This window comes from Schistocerca cancellata, chromosome 5 (genome assembly GCF_023864275.1).
Source record: "Schistocerca cancellata isolate TAMUIC-IGC-003103 chromosome 5, iqSchCanc2.1, whole genome shotgun sequence".
Taxonomy (NCBI): Eukaryota; Metazoa; Arthropoda; class Insecta; order Orthoptera; family Acrididae; genus Schistocerca; species Schistocerca cancellata.
In genome coordinates this window covers 208,472,248-208,494,524 of record NC_064630.1, presented here as the reverse complement: position 1 = coordinate 208,494,524, position 22,277 = coordinate 208,472,248, and positions in this window count along the sequence as shown.

Genomic DNA, 22,277 nt, shown 5'->3' with positions numbered 1-22,277 from the left:
AAGTACGTTCCCACAATGGCTATGAAATACTGCATAATGTCAAGTTCTGAGATGTAAACAAATGCTGTTCGAAACTTAACTGCCAAGTTCGAAGCTTTGCCTTGGTCTTAACACTTTCCTAATGAACCCTACGAAAACCCAACTACTCTTTACTGAATGATTGTACCAGTTGGCTTAATGCCACATCCTAAATGATGCGCATATCTTAACTAGATCATTACTTAAAATGCCACTTACATTCACATGAATTTTTTATAAACACAAAAATAGAGGAATCACAAACACTGCGAATACATATTTATATACAGGATGGGTTACCTACATTTTTAACCTCAAATTAGGTTGACCTGTTAAAGACGTTTGTAATCTGTTTTCTACTGGACGAACAGTGACGAAGGGCTCATGAAATAAACAACAACGTGTTCTTGCAAACCTTTATTAATACATATAAAAGTATCAATTTAATTTTTCTAAGTCATCTATGCTATTTTTTGCAACGTAAACGGCATATCTTGGTGAGACAAATACACACCATTATAACTTTCTTTGTAGATCTTGCTAGATCTACAAAGAATTCAATGTAGGGATTTTTGTGCAGTTGTTGCAACCGTTGAATGATCGGCCACCAGATAGCTTACATCACACTCCAATGAAACTCGCGCGGTCGTAATGTTTACCCTACTCTCTACTGAAACTCGTGTTGCCGAGGCCAGAGACTCTTTGCCTGTTGTTTGTTGTCCTTCACAAGAGTTTACTGAAGTGCAGTGGAGCCGCTGTCTGTGTAGATCGGGTAAACACTATTCAATTCTTGACACCTTGGTTACTGACATCAAAAAATTCTGAAAATCAAAGTTTTGCCCCCAGAAAATTTATGAGGAAGGAAGACTGCTACCAATGAAGCTTCAGAAGTAGCGGTTCGTACAGTTACTGTACTAAATCTCCAAGCCAGTTCTCGTCTCAAATACAAATAGAGGCAGGCATCAATCAAAGAAACTGTCTGCGTAATCTTCATACATATAAATATCAGCAGCTGCTTGACAGTGATTTTCAGCTTCTCTCTGAATACGGTCAGTGCATTCCCCATCAAGATAATAATGTTGTTTGGAAAGTACTATTTACTGATGAGGAAATGGCCAAAAAATATGGGAGTGTAAATTGTAGAAGCATGTACTAATTGTAACCTTCCAGTATAATAATTTTTTTTGTTAATATTTTAACTCGTGAAAACTGATAAATTCTGACATAAGCAGCGCTACGCTTTGGTGCTGTGAAATCAGTCTGAAAAAATCTTACCTCATGATGGTATCGCCGGATAACGCTGTCTATATATCTGCTCGTAAATGGCACAGCTTAGTGCAATTCCTGGCCTATCTACTAATAGTGGACAACATTCGTCTGAGATTTGAATTATTAGAAAAACTGACTTTGCTTAGTGACACAGCTACACAGCTGGTGGTCTGGTTACTAAAGGACAAATGACTATGATCTGAGAAATTTTCTGAACTATTTAAATTATACCTTCCTTTTTTGTTGAATTGTAAAAATTATATTCTGAAAATCTTTTACATTATTGATAAAGATCTGGCATTGCATTATATGAAAAATTCAATATTACAAATCTGGGTCAACTGGTGCTGACGAATCACAAAAAGATTGAAACAAATTCATATTAACATCTCAGACAAGTGACTTAGCTTTGCGCATGCCAATAAAAATAATAAAATTTACCTTGCAGTAAATGGCTATGAACTGCGCTGTGCCAGCGACAGACTACTACTGCACTGCAGCAGCGAGTGACTGCAAAAACTACCGGGACTGCTGTGACCTGCGACTCTATTGCAGCAAAGATGTTTTCTGTCGGAGGTAGAGCGTGAGCAACACATCGAAATTACATTTGCTCCAGCAGGGTGGTGAACCCCTTACATAATGGTCAGCGTAATCGAATATTGGATTTGTCAGGTGATCAAACCAACAAAAGTGAAGTGTGAACTGTGTGGAGTGACACAATCTAATAGCACGTGATCTGCCCTTATTTAGTTGAAAGTATAGTGTACAGTGAAAAGTACAGACTCTTTTGATAAATATTTTACCGTAGTTATTAGAAAATATATCATTGAGAACTCGTCAGATGATGTGGCTCCAACATAATTTGAAGCGATATTGACCGTTAATCGACCGTGACTGTTTCAAAACTTTGGAAAGGTTTTCAGGTACCACTACCACTCACAAAATTTGTTGACTACTCAATTATTTATCAAGCGAAATTTTTTGAGGTGATAAATGTCTTTTTAGTGCCAGGGTCATAAGGTATCACGTCGAAACATGACGCTAAATATATAATTTAGCAGTCAACAAATCTTGGGATAGATAGCGGTATCTGAAAGCTTTATCATGTGGTTCCCGCATGATGGATATCCTGCACTTAATTAGTCACAGGTAAAACCAGCTTATTTCAAACCGATGCCTATACAGAAACAGTCCTTATAACACTCCTGTCTGCTACTACTGTACCATAACCTCAATGCTAGAAACAGGTTGTAACATAAAACTATTTTGTAAAAGCAACTATGGCACAAAGCAACAGAGCAGTGTTACCCTCTGAGAGGAATTTTGTTATGTTGACCGTGTTGTTCCTAACGGAAGTGGCTTATAGGAAATGAAAGTCAGAATTACGTAAACATTCGAACAGTAACAAACGGAATTTTGCCTATCTGCACTGTTTAATGGATAAAGAAAATGGTCGCCAGCCTAACTAGGCAAGAGAATGATTAACATTCTCGTTCAAGAAAATATTTATTAGTAATTTTAGTGGATAAACACAACCTAGACTTAGCCACACGCGAGTGCAATGAACTCTGACACACATATGTTTTAAGATTGAAGCTAACAGTTAGAGCAGCACAAACTATTTGCAAAATTATAAGAGATACCGAAACACCCTATTACTTTCAGGCTTACTTAAAGTGAATGGTCTTTATAACATTACTATTAACATGCACTTCTAATACACAAGATACACAAACACTTAGCAAACATGAATATATATGAAACTTCCTGGCAGATTAAAACTGTGTGCCCGACCGAGACTCGAACTCGGGACCTTTGCCTTTCGCGGGCAAGTGCTCTACCAACTGAGCTACCGAAGCACGACTCACGCCCAGTGCTCACAGCTTCACTTCTGCCAGTACCTCGTCTCCTATCTTCCAAACTTTACAGAAGCTTCGGTAGCTCAGTTGGTAGAGCACTTGCCCGCGAAAGGCAAAGGTCCCGAGTTCGAGTCTCGGTCGGGCACACAGTTTTAATCTGCCAGGAAGTTTCATATCAGCGCACACTCCGCTGCAGAGTGAAAATCTCATTCTGGAAACATCCCCCAGGCTGTGGCTAAGCCATGTCTCCGCAATATCCTTTCTTTCAGGAGTGCTAGTTCTGCTAGGTTCGCAGGAGAGCTTCTGTAAAGTTTGGAAAGTAGGAGACGAGGTACTGGCAGAAGTGAAGCTGTGAGCACCGGGCGTGAGTCGTGCTTCGGTAGCTCAGTTGGTATAGCACTTGCCCGCGAAAGGCAAAGGTCCCGAGTTCGAGTCTCGGTCGGGCACACAGTTTTAATCTGCCAGGAAGTTTCATATCAGCGCACACTCCGCTGCAGAGTGAAAATCTCACTCTGGAAACTTCCCCCAGGCTGTGGCTAAGCCATGTCTCCGCAATATCCTTTCTTTCAGGAGTGCTAGTTCTGCTAGGTTCGCAGGAGAGCTTCTGTAAAGTTTGGAAAGTAGGAGACGAGGTACTGGCAGAAGTGAAGCTGTGAGCACCGGGCGTGAGTCGTGCTTCGGTAGCTCAGTTGGTAGAGCACTTGCCCGCGAAAGGCAAAGGTCCCGAGTTCGAGTCTCGGTCGGGCACACAGTTTTAATCTGCCAGGAAGTTTCATATCAGCGCACACTCCGCGGCAGAGTGAAAATCTCATTCTGGAAACATCCCCCAGGCTGTGGCTAAGCCATGTCTCCGCAATATCCTTTCTTTCAGGAATGCTAGTTCTGCAGGTTTGCAGGAGAGCTTCTGTAAAGTTTGGAAGGTCGGAGACGAGGTACTGGCAGAATTGAAGCTGTGAGCACCGGGCGTGAGTCGTGCTTCGGTAGCTCAGTTGGTAGAGCACTTGCCCGCGAAGGGAAAGGTCCTGATACGAGTCTCGGTCGGGCACACAGTTTTAATCTGCCAGGAAGTTTCATATCAGCGCACACTCCACTGCAGAGTGAAAATCTCATTCTGGAAACATCCCCCAGGCTGTGGCTAAGCCATGTCTCCGCAATATCCTTTCTTTCAGGAGTGCTAGTTCTGCTAGGTTCGCAGGAGAGCTTCTGTAAAGTTTGGAAGGTCGGAGACGAGGTACTGGCAGAAGTGAAGCTGTGAGCACTGGGCGTGAGTCGTGCTTCGGTAGCTCAGTTGGTAGAGCACTTGCCCGCGAAAGGCAAAGGTCCCGAGTTCGAGTCTCGGTCGGGCACACAAATTTAATCTGCCAGGAAGTTTCATATCAGCGCACACTCCGCTGCAGAGTGAAAATCTCATTCTGGAAACATCCCCCAGGCTGTGGCTAAGCCATGTCTCCGCAATATCCTTTCTTTCAGGAATGCTAGTTCTGCAGGTTTGCAGGAGAGCTTCTGTAAAGTTTGGAAGGTAGGAGACGAGGTACTGGCAGAATTGAAGCTGTGAGCACCGGGCGTGAGTCGTGCTTCGGTAGCTCAGTTGGTAGAGCACTTGCCCGCGAAGGGAAAGGTCCTGATTTCGAGTCTCGGTCGGGCACACAGTTTTAATCTGCCAGGAAGTTTCATATCAGCGCACACTCCGCTGTAGAGTGAAAATCTCATTCTGGAAACATCCCCCAGGCTGTGGCTAAGCCATGTCTCCGCAATATCCTTTCTTTCAGGAGTGCTAGTTCTGCTAGGTTCGCAGGAGAGCTTCTGTAAAGTTTGGAAGATAGGAGACGAGGTACTGGCAGAAGTGAAGCTGTGAGCACTGGGCGTGAGTCGTGCTTCGGTAGCTCAGTTGGTAGAGCACTTGCCCGCGAAAGGCAAAGGTCCCGAGTTCGAGTCTCGGTCGGGCACACAGTTTTAATCTGCCAGGAAGTTTCATATCAGCGCACACTCCGCGGCAGAGTGAAAATCTCATTCTGGAAACATCCCCCAGGCTGTGGCTAAGCCATGTCTCCGCAATATCCTTTCTTTCAGGAGTGCTAGTTCTGCTAGGTTCGCAGGAGAGCTTCTGTAAAGTTTGGAAAGTAGGAGACGAGGTACTGGCAGAAGTTAAGCTGTGAGCACCGGGCGTGAGTCGTGCTTCGGTAGCTCAGTTGGTAGAGCACTTGCCCGCGAAAGGCAAAGGTCCCGAGTTCGAGTCTCGGTCGGGCACACAGTTTTAATCTGCCAGGAAGTTTCATATCAGCGCACACTCCGCTGCAGAGTGAAAATCTCATTCTGGAAACATCCCCCAGGCTGTGGCTAAGCCATGTCTCCGCAATATCCTTTCTTTCAGGAATGCTAGTTCTGCAGGTTTGCAGGAGAGCTTCTGTAAAGTTTGGAAGGTAGGAGACGAGGTACTGGCAGAATTGAAGCTGTGAGCACCGGGCGTGAGTAGTGCTTCGGTAGCTCAGTTGGTAGAGCACTTGCCCGCGAAGGGAAAGGTCCTGATTTCGAGTCTCGGTCGGGCACACAGTTTTAATCTGCCAGGAAGTTTCATATCAGCGCACACTCCGCTGCAGAGTGAAAATCTCATTCTGGAAACATCCCCCAGGCTGTGGCTAAGCCATGTCTCCGCAATATCCTTTCTTTCAGGAGTGCTAGTTCTGCTAGGTTCGCAGGAGAGCTTCTGTAAAGTTTGGAAAGTAGGAGACGAGGTACTGGCAGAAGTGAAGCTGTGAGCACCGGGCGTGAGTCGTGCTTCGGTAGCTCAGTTGGTAGAGCACTTGCCCGCGAAAGGCAAAGGTCCCGAGTTCGAGTCTCGGTCGGGCACACAGTTTTAATCTGCCAGGAAGTTTCATATCAGCGCACACTCCGCTGCAGAGTGAAAATCTCATTCTGGAAACATCCCCCAGGCTGTGGCTAAGCCATGTCTCCGTAATATCCTTTCTTTCAGGGGTGCTAGTTCTGCTAGGTTCGCAGGAGAGCTTCTGTAAAGTTTGGAAAGTAGGAGACGAGGTACTGGCAGAAGTGAAGCTGTGAGCACCGAGCGTGAGTCGTGCTTCGGTAGCTCAGTTGGTAGAGCACTTGCCCGCGAAAGGCAAAGGTCCCGAGTTCGAGTCTCGGTCGGGCACACAGTTTTAATCTGCCAGGAAGTTTCATATCAGCGCACACTCCACTGCAGAGTGAAAATCTCATTCTGGAAACATCCCCCAGGCTGTGGCTAAGCCATGTCCCCGCAATATCCTTTCTTTCAGGAGTGCTAGTTCTGCTAGGTTCGCAGGAGAGCTTCTGTAAAGTTTGGAAAGTAGGAGACGAGGTACTGGCAGAAGTGAAGCTGTGAGCACCGGGCGTGAGTCGTGCTTCGGTAGCTCAGTTGGTAGAGCACTTGCCCGCGAAAGGCAAAGGTCCCGAGTTCGAGTCTCGGTCGGGCACACAGTTTTAATCTGCCAGGAAGTTTCATATCAGCGCACACTCCGCTGCAGAGTGAAAATCTCATTCTGGAAACATCCCCCAGGCTGTGGCTAAGCCATGTCTCCGCAATATCCTTTCTTTCAGGAGTGCTAGTTCTGCTAGGTTCTCAGGAGAGCTTCTGTAAAGTTTGGAAAGTAGGAGACGAGGTACTGGCAGAAGTGAAGCTGTGAGCACCGGGCGTGAGTCGTGCTTCGGTAGCTCAGTTGGTAGAGCACTTGCCCGCGAAAGGCAAAGGTCCCGAGTTCGAGTCTCGGTCGGGCACACAGTTTTAATCTGCCAGGAAGTTTCATATCAGCGCACACTCCGCTGCAGAGTGAAAATCTCATTCTGGAAACATCCCCCAGGCTGTGGCTAAGCCATGTCTCCGCAATATCCTTTCTTTCAGGAATGCTAGTTCTGCAGGTTTGCAGGAGAGCTTCTGTAAAGTTTGGAAGGTAGGAGACGAGGTATTGGCAGAATTGAAGCTGTGAGCACCGGGCGTGAGTCGTGCTTCGGTAGCTCAGTTGGTAGAGCACTTGCCCGCGAAAGGCAAAGGTCCTGATTTCGAGTCTCGGTCGGGCACACAGTTTTAATCTGCCAGGAAGTTTCATATCAGCGCACACTCCGCTGCAGAGTGAAAATCTCATTCTGGAAACATCCCCCAGGCTGTGGCTAAGCCATGTCTCCGCAATATCCTTTCTTTCAGGAGTGCTAGTTCTGCTAGGTTCGCAGGAGAGCTTCTGTAAGGTTTGGAAGGTAGGAGACGAGGTACTGGCAGAAGTGAAGCTGTGAGCACCGGGCGTGAGTCGTGCTTCGGTTGCTCAGTTGGTAGAACACTTGCCCGCGAAAGGCAAAGGTCCCGAGTTCGAGTCTCGGTCGGGCACACAGTTTTAATCTGCCAGGAAGTTTCATATCAGCGCACACTCCGCTGCAGAGTGAAAATCTCATTCTGGAAACATCCCCCAGGCTGTGGCTAAGCCATGTCTCCGCAATATCCTTTCTTTCAGGAGTGCTAGTTCTGCAAGGTTCGCAGGTGAGCTTCTGTAAAGTTTGGAAGGTAGGAGACGAGGTACTGGCAGAAGTGAAGCTGTGAGCACCGGGCGTGAGTCGTGCTTCGGTAGCTCAGTTGGTAGAGCACTTGCCCGCGAAAGGCAAAGGTCCCGAGTTCGAGTCTCGGTCGGGCACACAGTTTTAATCTGCCAGGAAGTTTCATATCAGCGCACACTCCGCTGCAGAGTGAAAATCTCATTCTGATGAATATATATTGTTTCACAACTGCAGCTTTCTCACTTTTACTACAGCGAAACACAATACTGACCAAATTGCAAGAAACTGACTCACCTTTTTGAATTTACTACAGACAACCATGTGATCATTTACTTTATAAGCCTCAGTCTTAAGAACTTTTAATATTGAAATTGGCAACAGCACTTTAAATAGCAGTTTTAATAGGAAAATTATTTTCGAACAAACAACATTTACTTTAACTCACTCTATTGCCACATTAACATTAACTTTCGTTTTACTAAGTTCAAGAGGCATTAATTAGCAAAACTCTAGGTTTTAATTTCTTTTAGTAAGGACACTCGGATATCACTTCAGCTCAAACGGAGAGGAACCTGAGAGGTGTTGTGATGAGGAGAAAAATCAAGGTAGGTACATAAATTCAGTTATAAATTACCTTATATTTCAGCACATTAGCACGTCCATTAAGCTGATCCTTCACTGTACATCTTTATAGTATTATGTTACAGTGATTGCGCAATGTGGTGGCAACTGCATGTTGGTAGGTGGAATTGTAGGCAGAATTGCTGGACTCTGTCATTTCTTGGTGGCGATGATAGATACAAACACCAGAATAGTTTCAGCTATTTATCCATCCATCCGAGGCCTTGGAAAGAAGCAGGAAAAGCCTCTCTCGGAATCAGCACAATAGGCATCTTTTACATGGCAGTGCACGGACTCGTAGCTCGTCCCTGACTGCTGGCTCGTCTCCGACTGACTATCAGTTCCACCTTTTCCACCTAGGCCAACCACAATTTGCGCCTGCTACACAGTTTCGTTCCCGAGGGGAACCACTACACCTTTTACATACAAACTAACTAAGAACCCTAAGTGAAGGTCAGCAGTTTACATAACAGCGAACAAATACATTAAATAAAACAGAACATTTTCACATATTGACCCTTCTACCAAAAATTATTCACACAAAATTACAATCATATACAGTAAGTTTTGTTCCCTCCAAATGGGACAAAGCATTTACAGTACAGATACACTACTTTGCATAGAATCAAGTCACGACATCAAAGGTTTGACAAAGAAAAGAGTACACAATTTTATGTTATCGATTCAGACACATTTACAGACGATCAACAATGTAACATTAAATAAAGCAAAAAAAAAAAAAATCCATACAGCATAAGAGCTGTGGTGTTACATCCTGTTCAGAGGCACGCAACACAATTTCCTGAGCAGGCGCTGTTGTTTTTCTTCCTCTGAGGTCATGTGAAGCATGCAGTCAACAACGAGATTCAAAAAATGTGTGTGAAATCTTATGGGACTTAACTGCTAAGGTCATCAGTCCCTAAGCCTACACATTACTTAACCAAAATTATCCTAAGGACAAACACACACACCCATGCCCGAGGGAGGACTAGAACCTCCGCCGGGATCAGCCGCACAGTCCATGACTGTAGCGCCTTAAACCGCTCGGCTAATCAACAAGATTCCAAGGACTATGGAAGACATAAGATAGCGAATTACTGTAGTGTGTAAAGCGATTACTCCAGTTAATTCGACAACAGTGGATTCATCAGTGATTCAGGGCGTACGAAAGTGTCCCAGTGCAAATGTTTCTGTCTTTGCATACGTCATTTAAAAAATTCGCCACTAGAAATGTAACGGAACACTTCTTTATTACTTCTTTTTGTTACGATCACTAGTTAATTTGGTGTGTTGTGGGCTTGCTGTACTAGTTTAGTGTACGATTTTTACCGGTGGACAAACGACACAGCTTACAGGCTGATTCGTTTTATGTGACGCGTACTACTTCTGTATCAGGAACGATATCCAGATGTGCGACAGCCATGAAATCTTAAGTTCCCTCTTATAACTTAGGGAGACTGAGAGCAAACGGAATCATACAGTAAAACGTAAAAGTGAATATTGGCTATTTTGGACCAAGATATACCTTACTTCTGCCGTACCTATCTAACTATCTCCATTCGCTCTTTGTGCAATTAGCGGTATAGTCATACATTTTTTGAATGTCAATGTAAGTTTTCTTCGATATTTAGTACTTAATCTTTCGTAAAAGGTTCTGAAACTTTGGCTTATAAATTGTGTTTCACCTTCAGTAGATATCAAAATGGGAAATGTGGAAGTAACAACTTTCCAGTATATAACCTATGAAGCATTTACGGAAGATTAAGTACTATAAAAGGAATAAACGTAAAGAAGCATCCGGAACCTGTATGACTACACTGATCATTAGACAAAGAGAGATTAGAGGCACTCGAATAAGTATCGCAGAAGTAAGATTAATCTTGGTCCAAGAACACCGTGTAGCTCATGGCCAATTCTCGCTTGTATTTTTTGCATTATGGTTTCGTTCGCTAACAGTTGCCCAAAGCTCTGAGTGGGAACCTATATCGATTACATGGCTGTTATCGGTCGGGGTACCGTTCCTGATACATATGTGCGTAAAATTAGTCAGTAGGGGTAGGTGAATTACCTGTATGTAAAACAAACAGAATAATTTTATTCTCATCTCAAGTAATAAATTTTATCCCGAAAGTTCTAGTAGTTTTGTCACTAACAAACATCCCTTGTCGATCGTCGGATGTTCTCATGGACACCTGACGATTTGTTGCACATTGTAGAAGATAAAAAGAAGTTAATTATTCCACGTTAATGCCGGTTGGACTACTTTCTAGAGATATAATATTTTCGTTTGGTATGAAACATGTTTAAACTTTTGTAAAGTCATAAGCACTAGAATGACGCTATGACATAATTGGGCGGTGCAAGTATTCTTGGAAGTTAGGTAGACTTCCTGGTGGTGTACCATTCAATGACCTCGACAACAACAAAAGAAGCACTAAAGGCCACGTATTTTTACTCCGTGGTTTCTTGTTAGATCTACAGAAACATTTACATGACTGAGTTTATCTCAGCGAGATCTGCTAGTCTGGCGAAAAGAATAGCATAGTTCTTTAAAAAATTTGACACCTGTTTTTATGTTGTCAATGAAGTAGCGAAAACACACCGTTGTTTGTTTTAGGAGTCCCTTGTCACTGTCCGTCAACGTGAAAACAAATTATAAATATTACATATGCGTCTGACTGCATCCCAAGACGAACATAAACCATATTAAAAGAGAGCCAAAATGTGGTCTGTTTTCACGGGACTGCGCGAGGTGGACCAGCCATTAGAACAGTGGATTCGTATTCGGGAGGACGACGTTTGAAATTCCCGCCCAGCCATCCTAATTTAGGTTTTAATTTAATTTCGCAAATCGCCTAAGGTGAATTCTTGGATAGTTACTTTGAATTGTCACCTCAATTTCCTTCCACATCCTTCTCCAATTCGACTTTGAAGTCCGTCTTAAATTACCTCATCCTCGACAGGATGTTAAACCATAATCTTCATTCTTTTCTTCTACAGGTGCTCATATTGCTTTGTCCAACCACTATACATAGTGGCACTCGCCATTCGTGTTTCTGACAGCACGGAGACCCTCCTATCACACCGGTATTGAGATTATCAACTTTTCACACCGTAATCTATATGGTGTTCAATACACTTCCAAAAAATTTTCTGTATGTAGACACTATATTAGGACGAGCGTATTTGTTACTTGTGCAGCGACATATTCAAACTGCGAACTAGAGTAGCTATCGAACATTCATCGATACTTTTTCAGTGTGGTGTGAGGAGCATCGATCAGCGATTTTTGGGAACGAGAGGGGATGTGGGAAAGGCTCAAAGTGGGATGAGAGGGTAATTATGCATAGCTTGACACTTACAACGGCACAGTAATCACCTACTTGTTGTTTCCAGGGTGTATCATAATTAACGGCAAAGGCAGATGTTGATGAACGTACACGATGACAAATCAGTAGTACCAAACATGGGCGCACAAACGAGTTTTTGCGAGATAATTGTTGCTACGTGGTTACGGTATTGTAATGTGAATGTTAGACGGACAGAATTCACTGCCAGCAGAAAGTGGACATGTCTTACTTCGTATCTCTGTGGAATAAAGAGGGCTGTGCAATGACGGTGTAGGAGAGAAATCTGCAGATTAATACATTGATACGATGAAAGAAGATCTGGCTATGGCTTGCCCATGATATGTTGCAACTTTCGGGATGTACTACCTTTACATTACTTACTATTCGAAAAAATACATAGGGATTTCTGATGGTTACCTGCAACAATCCTTACAGTTGAGTAAAAGCTGTCTTACTAAATCCTACTGATGCTCATGCTTTATGAGTGGAGATTGCAGCTCAAACTGGCATTCGACAGCTATAATGATCAGATTTTCGAATTAATTATCTGAAATGAGTATTGAAATACACTCTAAGCGAAAAAAGAAAAAGCGACGAGCACCACGAAAGAATTATCCCAATGCAGTGGAAATCGGAGGACATAATGTACATAGAGAGACAAACTAATGATAAAAATTTCGAAAAAATTGGATTTATTCAAGAGTAATAACTTCACAAAGCCGCCAAGTCAGTAACGCATTAGTCTACCTCTGGCCTTGTGCAATATAATATCCCTTAGCCCGTGCCAACTGACAAGAGTTGTGGATCGATCAGCTGATCGGTTCAACGACCTTCCTATTGTTATTAGATTAAAGATAACATATATCACGAGGTGGTACGTTTGGCCTGCGCTCCATGGCGAGCGGACAAAATGAAGAAAACGGGGATGTAAAAAGACTTTGTTACGAAACAGGATAACGAGAGGACATGTATGATGTGTGTGCAATGAAACAGTCATTGATAGCCGCCATATTGTATAATTTGTGATTTTTGAGGTTCGCAAGCGATATGTAACGTTAACGTGAAGTTTAGTAACGGCCATAATACAGTCTGTTGCATTTCAAAAGTAATTGCGCTTATTGAATTTTGATCAGAGGATTCTGTGGTGAGGTGTTATTTACTACAAACTTCTATAGGACTTCCAACATTTGGTGGTCGATGTTTGCTGTAGAACCTGCTTCAATAACACTGTCAAAACCATAGAGAAGGTTTTGTCTGCTAAAACGAACTCATAGCACTCTCAGACAATCATCGAATAACCAAATGTGAATGGCACTGTTCCAATTCGAAAAAATCCTTTAGAAGTTTTCTTTCTCTTACATTTCAAGAATTTTACAGGCAGCCGTCGGAGTCGGCAGCTGCTTCTGCAGCACGAGAGTAACTTGTCTACGGGTACAAAATTATGTGCACTGTGGGAGTTGTCGACGCTGCTCGGGATACTGTCCTTCACAGACATACAAACAGACAGAACAAACACACTAGTTCAATGCAACGAATTTAATATTACTTGAAACATTAAGTTATTCTTTTGACCAGAAGTAATATTATGAAAATGGCCTACAAGGAGTGAAACATAGACTCTGTCATCTATTTCGTGACCAAAAACAAATTAATACATAATCATTCAGTTACATGTATTTATTGTATATATATATATATTGTGATTTTTTGTGATAAATGTGTATTTTATATTATGTATATGTACTAATGTTGTGCTTTGTATAATTTCATGTACATCTGAGAGAATCATTCTATGTGATCTTCATCAGATATCAGACAGCCACAACAACACGGGTCCATCACATATGAACTTCATGAGGTTCTACTGAGCGGTAAAGGCAAGCACAAGAATGACATGATAATTCATTGCACACATTAGTCTGGTCGTCGTAGATAACGACTGGGTTAGGTATATTTGCAGATTTAGCTATTATATGTTTTAATATATACTGAGTGATATGTGTTTTTGTATTGATGTGTTCAAAATTGTGGAGATATATTCTGGTGTATAGAACCTGGGGATTTTCTTGGGATAAAGCTGAATTGCGTCCAAAGCAACGTAATTATAAGAACAGTGAACAAATGAATTCTTATGGTTACAACCAGATCACAGATCAAAATGCAGAGAGAACGGAAAGTGAAAGTGCAGCCCAGTGCTGATGTACAAAACCCAGTGCAAAAGGTAGATACGAGCCAAGGACAAGATCCTACAGTTGAGCACTTAAATCAAATAAAACTTTTCATAAATACCGTAATTAGTTTAACTGCAGAACAGTCTCACATGTCTGCTATTCAAATGACTATGTCTGCTATGCAAGCGAATATTTCAACAACAGTTGAAAATTTAGCTCCGGAACAGTAAGACATGTCTGCTACTCAGACGAAACTGTTTTGTGATCAAGCGAATATGTCAGCTGCGCAGGTGGCTCTTTCTGCAAATATAGTAAGCATGGCTGCGGAACAGGAAAATACAGTGGATAAAGCAACAAATGTGAAAACTACTGAGAGCAATTTAGTTACAGAACAAGCAGAGTTAGCCGAGAAAGTAAAGGGTATAAAAAATAAAGTGAACGAACTGCCCACAAGGGGACATTTTGTAAAGATATTAGCTCATGTGAGTGCTTTGACAAATGAAGACACAGACATCCGGAAAGAAATAAATGGTATCAAGCATACCCACTAACAGTTTCCGATAGAAATAGAGTAAACAGTGAAATTGAAACTGTGCGGGGAAGACAACAAACGGAAGAAATAGATGTACAAAACATGGCCACAACAGTAAAGGAATTAGCGTCAGGATGTGAAGGGCGAGTGGAACAGAAGTTCCAAGAAAACACACAGCAGTTTAAACAACAAGTAGGTGACCGGGCACTAGATAAGGAACAGCAGGTGATATTGTCTGTTAATAAAGGTATCAAGGAAGCGGTAGAGAATCTACATCTACATGTACGTGATTACTCTGCTATTCAAATAAAGTGCCTGGCAGAGGGTTCAACGAACCACCTTCAAGATGTCTCTCTACCGTTCCACTCTCGAACGGCATGCAGGAGAAACGAGCACTTAAATTTTTCTGTGCTAGCCCTGATTCATCTTATTTTATCGTGATGATCATTTCTCCCTATGTAGGTGGGTGCCAACAGAATGTTTTCGTAATCGGAGGAGAAAACTGGCGATTGAAATTTCACGAGAAGATCCCGTCGCAACGAAAAACACCTCTGTTTTAAGGATTACCACTCCAATTCATGTACCATGTCTGTGACACTATCTCCCATATTTCGAGATAATACAAAACGAGCTGCCCTTCTTTGTACTTTTTCGATGTCATCCGTCAGTCCCACCTGATGCGGATCGCACACCGCACAGCAATACTCCAGAATAGGGCGGACAAGCGTGGTGTAAGGACTCTCTTTATTAGACCTGTTGCACCTTCTAAGTGTTCTGCCAATGAATTGCAGTCTTTGGTTTGCTCTACCCTCAATATTATCTATATGATCGCTCCAATTTCGGTTATTTGTAATTGTAATCCCTAAGTATTTAGTTGAATTTACAGCCTTTAGATTTGTGTGACTTATCGCGTAATCGAAACTGAGCGGATTTCTTTTAGTTCTCATGTGAATAACTTCACACTTTTCCTTATTCAGGGTCAATTGTCACTTTTAGCACCATACAGATATCTTATATAAATCATTTTTCAAGTCTTTTGATCATCTGATGACTTAACAAGACGGTAAATGACAGTATCATCTGCAAACAATCTAAGACGGCTACTCAGCTTGTCTCCTATGTCGTTAATATAGATCAGGAACAATAGAGGGCCTATAACACTTCCTTGGAGAACGCCGGATATTATTCCTGTTTTACTTGATGACTTTCCGTCTATTACTACGAACTGTGACCTTTCTGACAGGAAATCACGAATCCAGTCGCACAACTGAGGCGATATTCCGTAGGCATGCAGTTTGGTTAGAAGACGTTTGTGAAGAACGGTGTCGAAAGCCTTCTGGAGATCTAAAAATACGGAATCAATTTGACATCCCCTGTCGATAGCACTTATTACTTCATGAGTATAAAGAGCTAGTTGGTTTCACAAGAACGATATTTTCTGAAACCGTGCTGACTATGTGTCAATAAATCGTTTTCTTCGAGGTACTTCATAATGCTCGAATACAGTATATGTTCCAAAAACCTACTACAAATCTACGTTAGTGACATAGGCCTGTAATTCAGCGGATTACTCCTACTCCCCTTTTTGGGTATCGGTGTGACTTGAACAATTTTCCAGTCTTTAGGTACGCATCTTTCTGTGAGCGAGTGGTTGTATATAATTGCTAAATATGGTGCTATTTTATCAGCATACTCTGAGATGAACCTGACGTATTCAATCTGGACCGGAGGACTTGCCTTTATTAAGTGATTTAAGCTGCTTCGTTACTCCGAGGATATCTACTTTTATGTTTCTCATCTTGGCAGTTTTTCGTGATTGGAATTCAGGAATATTTACTTCGTCTTCTTTGGTGAAGGAGTTTAGGAAAACCGTGTTTAATAACTCTGCTTTAGTGGCACTGTTGTTATCGCGCAGTGAAGGTATTGATTGCGTCTTGTCACTGGTGTGCTTTGTATATGACCAGTATCTTATTGGGTTTTCTGCCAGATTTCGAGACAGAATTTCGTTGTGGAAATTATTAAAAGCATCTCGCATTGAAGTACGCGCCACATTTTGAACTTCTGTAAAACTTTGCCAATTTTGGGGATGTTGCGTTCTTTTATATTTGGAATGCTTTTTTCGTTGCTTCTGCAACAATGATCTGACCCGTTTTGTGTACCATGGGGGATCAGTACCATCACTTATTAATTTATGTGGTATAAGTCTCTCAATTGCTGCCGATACTATCTCTTTGAAAACATTCCACAACTTTTCTACACTTACATGATCAGATCGGGAGGAGTGAAGACTGTCTCTTAAAAAGGCGTTAAGAGCATTTTTATCAGCTTTTTTAAATAGATATATTTTGTGTTTCTTTTTGATGGTTGTAGGTGTTACGGTATTCAGCATAGCAGCAACTGCCTTTTGATCGCTAATCCCTGTATTCATCACAATACTCACTATTTGTCTATGATTATTTGTTGCTAAAAGGTAAAGTAGGTAAAGTATGCTTTCGCAACCATTTACCCTTCGAGTGGGCTCATGAACTAATTGTTCAAAGTAATTTTCTGAGAAAGCATTCAGGACAATTTCGGATGACGTTTTATGCCTGCTGCAGGCTTTAAATGTATAATTCTTCCAGAATACCGACTATAAGTGTATGAGACGTTTTGAAATGAGACTCAAGTTTTCTTTGAACTGTTCAGCAACTATATCTTCTGAGTCGGGGGGGGGGGGGGGGGGGGGGGGGCGGGGTCGGTAAAACGTTCCAATTAATAGCTTAGTCTGATTGTCAGCTATAACCTCTATCCATACTATTTCACACGAACTATCTACTTCAATTTCGCTACAAGGCAAACTACCTCTGACAGCAATAAATACTCCACCACGAACTGAATTTAATCTATCCTCTCTGAACACTGTTAGATCGTTTGAAAAAATTTCGGCTGAACTTATTTCCTACAACTATTGGAGCTTCAGTGCTTTCTATTAGGGCTCTGGTTCTTTCGCAACAGAGCTACGACAATTTACAAGTACAATACTAATCGTTCCTACAACTATATTACTGTGTTTTACCTGCCCACTTTTAGACGGACGCCCCTTCTGTGGCTCCCTGAGACCCTCTAACCTAAAAAACCGGCCACGTCCCCTCCACACAGCCCCCGCTACCCGTGTTGCCGCCTCCGGTGTGTAGTGCACTCCTGACCTATTAAGCGGAAACCGGAAACCCACCACCCCATGGCACAAGTCAAGGAATCTGCAGCCATACATGGTCACAGAACCGCCTGAGCCTCTGATTCAGACCCTCCACTCGGCTCTGTACCAAAGAATCACAGTCGGTTCTGTCGGCAATGCTGCAGATGGTGAGCTCCACCTTAATCTCGGAAGCAAGACTGGCAGTCTTTACCATTTTCGCTAGCCGCCCGAAACCAGACAGAATCTGTTCCGATCCAAAGCGACCCACGTCATTGGCACCGACGTGAGTCACCACCTGCAGCTGGCAGCACCCTGTAATCTTCACGGCATCCGGAAGCACCCTTTCCACATCTGTAATAACTCACCCCAAAATGCATATGGAGTGCACACTGGCTTCCTTCCCCTCCTTGGCAGCCATGTTCCTAAGGGGCCCCATTACGCGCCTAGCGTTGGAGCTCCCAACTACCAGAAAACACACCAACTGTGAACGCCGAGACCTTGCGGGCCGTGAAGCTTCCTCTGGAACAGGGTGGACGACTGTATCCGGCTCAGAGACATCGATCGTCAGCCACAGATAACGCCCGAAACCTGTTCGTCAAACAAACGAGGAAGGCCCTATGATTGGCCCCTCAGAAAGTTTTTCGCTGCCTGTCAGACTTTGGAATGATCTCCCTCTCGACCATGCGTGAGGGGTCAACTTCAGTGCAGGCAGTACCCTGGGCGGCCACAGCAGTGGACTGATTGTAGGACACATGGGACGTGCTCAACGTCCCTTGCATGCCCGCGTTCGATCCCCCACAGTGACGTCACTTGGCAGCAGCCTCGAGCTGTGTGACAGAAGCCAAAGCAGCCTGGAGCTGTGAGTGAAGGGTCACCAACTCAGCTCGCATCTGTATACAACAGTCACAGTTCCTACCCATTACTGCAGTCGCTCCTGTTTGAAGCTCGTAAAAATATGTAACAAGCGAACGGTGTACTCGCCTTATTAGTAGCAGGAACTAGCGGTGCGCTCTCGCTGACGGTCTAACAGACACTGTATACTGTATACTGAGTGAAGGCGTACTGCTACCTCGCCAAATAGATCAAGAGTTGAAGGAAGTTCGTGAGCAGATAGTAACCTAGTTCCAAAGATGGAAAGGAGAAGTTACACAGATTTTGGGAACATTCACTCAAAGAATAGAAGAACTGTGGGGGGTGGCTACTGAAGAAAGAAAGGAAGACAGTCTAGAGTGAATATCTAAAGGCAGAAATCAGGGCTCTATGTATAATTATGGGGGGTGATGAGCAGTACCCAGATACAAGCCCAAACAACAGATGTATGAAAGTATATCACCTATGAGTGATTCTACCAGATCTATCAAGGAAGAGAAAATGTTAAATCATAGGGAATACCAAATATTTTTTTCTGGGAAAGAAAACATTAAATCCTGTCGTACTTGTCAGATGATTCAGAGGAGTGTTACCATGAGCTTAGTCTGATCGACAGAAAACCGAATATTTGTCAGGATATATCCAAGGCGATGGTAGTCGGTGGGTGACTGTCATAATAGACAAGAATTTGAGAAGGCATTCCTCAACAGATATCAGTCAAGAAGCTTTCAGGCTAGATTGAAGAGGGAAGTACATAACCCAGAATCCTTCTCTTACCGAAAGGGGAACTTGGAAGGAGAGACTTCGAAAAATATTTGAATAAAACAAGACATTGGAATGAGCCAATAGATCACAAAAGTGTGACAATGATCATCATAGCTCAGCTTCAGATGGAAAACTACTGCATCTTTCAGAAGATAATCTGGAAGAATTCATGTCTGCAGTAGATTAAATCGATTTGCTACAGGAGTAACGAAGAGGAAAAAATAATTATAATAAATCCTGTCAAATGGAAAATAGACAGATAAGTTATAACAGTAATAACGGAAGAATGAATGGAAGACAAATGGATAATATTCATCGAACCAATATGAATAATGGTTACAACAATGCAGCAAACTGTATGGAACAGCAGAATAACGGAAGAAATTATGAGCAGAACAGAAACAGACAGAGGCGATTTGAAAGGAGGTACAATCCTAAAGAGGGGCAGTAGCCTTTTCATCAATTGCAGGGGCAACAGTCTGGATGATTGACTGATCTGGCCTTGTAACACTAACCAAAACGGCCTTGCTGTGCTGGTACTGAGAACAGCTGAAAGTAAAGGGAAACTACAGCCGTAATTTGTCCCGAGGGCATACAGCTTTACTGTATGGTTAAATGATGATGGCGTTCTCTTGAACAAAATATTCCGGAGGTAAAATAGTCCCCATTCCAATCTCTGGGCAGGGACTACTCAGGAGGACTTTGTTATCAGGAGAAAGAATGGCGTTCTACGGATCGGAGCGTGGAATGTCAGATCCCTTAATCGGGCAGGTAGATTAGAAAATTTAAAAAGGGAAATGGATAGGTTAAAGTTAGATATAGTGGGAATTAGTGAAGTTCGGTGGCAGGAGGAACAAGACTTCTGGTCAAGTGAATACAGGGTTATAAATACAAAATCAAATAGGGGTAAATCAGGAGTAGGTTTAATAATGAATAGCAACGTAGGAATGCGGGTAAGCTACTACAAACAGCATAGTGAACGCATTATTGTGGCCAAGATAGGTACGAAGCCCACGCCCACCACAGTAGTACAAGTTTATATGCCAACTAGCTCCGCAGATGACGAAGATATTGATGAACTGTATGATGAGATAAAAGAAATTATTCAGATAGTGAAGGGAGACGAAAATTTAATAGTCGTGGGTGACTGGAAGTCGACAGTAGGAAAAGGAAGAGAAGGAAACGTAGTCGGAGAATATGGAATGGGGCTAAGTAACGAAAGAGGAAGCCGACTGGTAGAATTTTGCACAGAGCATAACTTAATCATAGCTAACACTTGGTTCAAGAATCATAAAAGCAGGTTGTAAACATAGAAGAAGCCTGGAGATACTGGAAGGTCTCAGATAAATTACATAATGGTAAGACAGAAATTCAGGAACCAGGTTTTACATTGTAAGACATTTCCAGGGGCAGATGTGGACTCTGACCACAATGTATTGTTTATGAACTGTAGATTAAAACTAAATAAACTGCAAATAGGTGGGAATTTGAGGAGATGGGACCTGTATAAACTGACAGAACCAGAGGTTGTGTAGAATATCAGAGACAACATTACGGGACGATTGACAGGAATGGGGGAAAGAAGAGGAATAGGTAGCCTTGAGAGATGAAATAGTGAAGGTCGCAGAGGATCAAGTAGGTAAAAAGACAAGGGCTAATAGAAATCCTTGGGTAAAAGAAGAAGCATTGAATATAACTGATGAAAGGAGAAAATATAAAAATGCAGTAAATGAAGCAGGCAAAAGGGAATACAAACGTCTCAAAAATTAGATCGACAGGAAGTGCAAAATGGCTAAGCAGGGATGGCTAGAGGACAAATGTAAGGATGTAGAGGCGCATATCACTAGGGGTAAGATGGATACTGCCTCATCATCATCATTATCAGTTATCTGCTATATTAGCAGGTCCTTTGCCTCTCCATTTTCTGCGATCCAGTGCTTCCTTCTTAAGGCTGCTGTATATTGTTCCGTCCATCATGTCATCCAGTATCTGGAATCTCTTCCTTCCTCGCTTCCTTTTCCCTTCTACATAACCTTCTAAAACTGTTTTTATCAGTCCGTCATTCTTTCTTAATATATGCCCAATCCAATTTCTTTTTCTTCTCTTTATTACATCTAGTAACTGTCTTTTCTCTCCCACTCTTCTCAGTACCTCTTCATTTTTTACTCTGTCCATCCATCCATCTACATCTACATCTACATTTATACTCCGCAAGCCACCCAACGGTGTGTGGCGGTGGGCACTTTACGTGCCACTTTCATTACCTCCCTTTCCTGTTCCAGTCGCGTATGGTTCGCGGGAAGAACGACTGTCTGAAAGCCTCTGTGCGCGCTCTAATCTCTCTAATTTTACATTCGTGATCTCCTCGGGAGGTATAAGTAGGGGGAAGCAATATATTCGATACCTCATCCAGAAACGCACCCTCTCGAAACCTGGCGAGCAAAGCTACACCGCGATGCAGAGCGCCTCTCTTGCAGAGTCTGCCACTTGAGTTTGTTAAACATCTCCGTAACGCTATCACGGTTACCAAATAACCCTGTGACGAAACGCGCCGCTCTTCTTTGGATCTTCTCTATCTCCTCTGTCAACCCGATCTGGTACGGATCCCACACTGATGAGCAATACTCAAGTATAGGTCGAACGAGTGTTTTGTAAGCCACCTCCTTTGTTGATGGACTACATTTTCTAAGGACTCTCCCAATGAATCTCAACCTGGTACCCGCCTTACCAACAATTAATTTTATATGATCATTCCACTTCAAATCGTTCCGCACGCATACTCCCAGATATTTTACAGAAGTAACTGCTACCAGTGTTTGTTCCGCTATCATATAATCATACAATAAAGGATCCTTCTTTCTATGTATTCGCAATACATTACATTTGTCTATGTTAAGGGTCAGTTGCCACTCCCTGCACCAAGTGCCTATCCGCTGCAGATCTTCCTGCATTTCGCTACAATTTTCTAATGCTGCAACTTCTCTGTATACTACAGCATCATCCGCGAAAAGCCGCATGGAACTTCCGACATTATCTACTAGGTCATTTATATATATTGTGAAAAGCAATGGTCCCATAACACTCCCCTGTGGCACGCCAGACGTTACTTTAATGTCTGTAGACGTCTCTCCG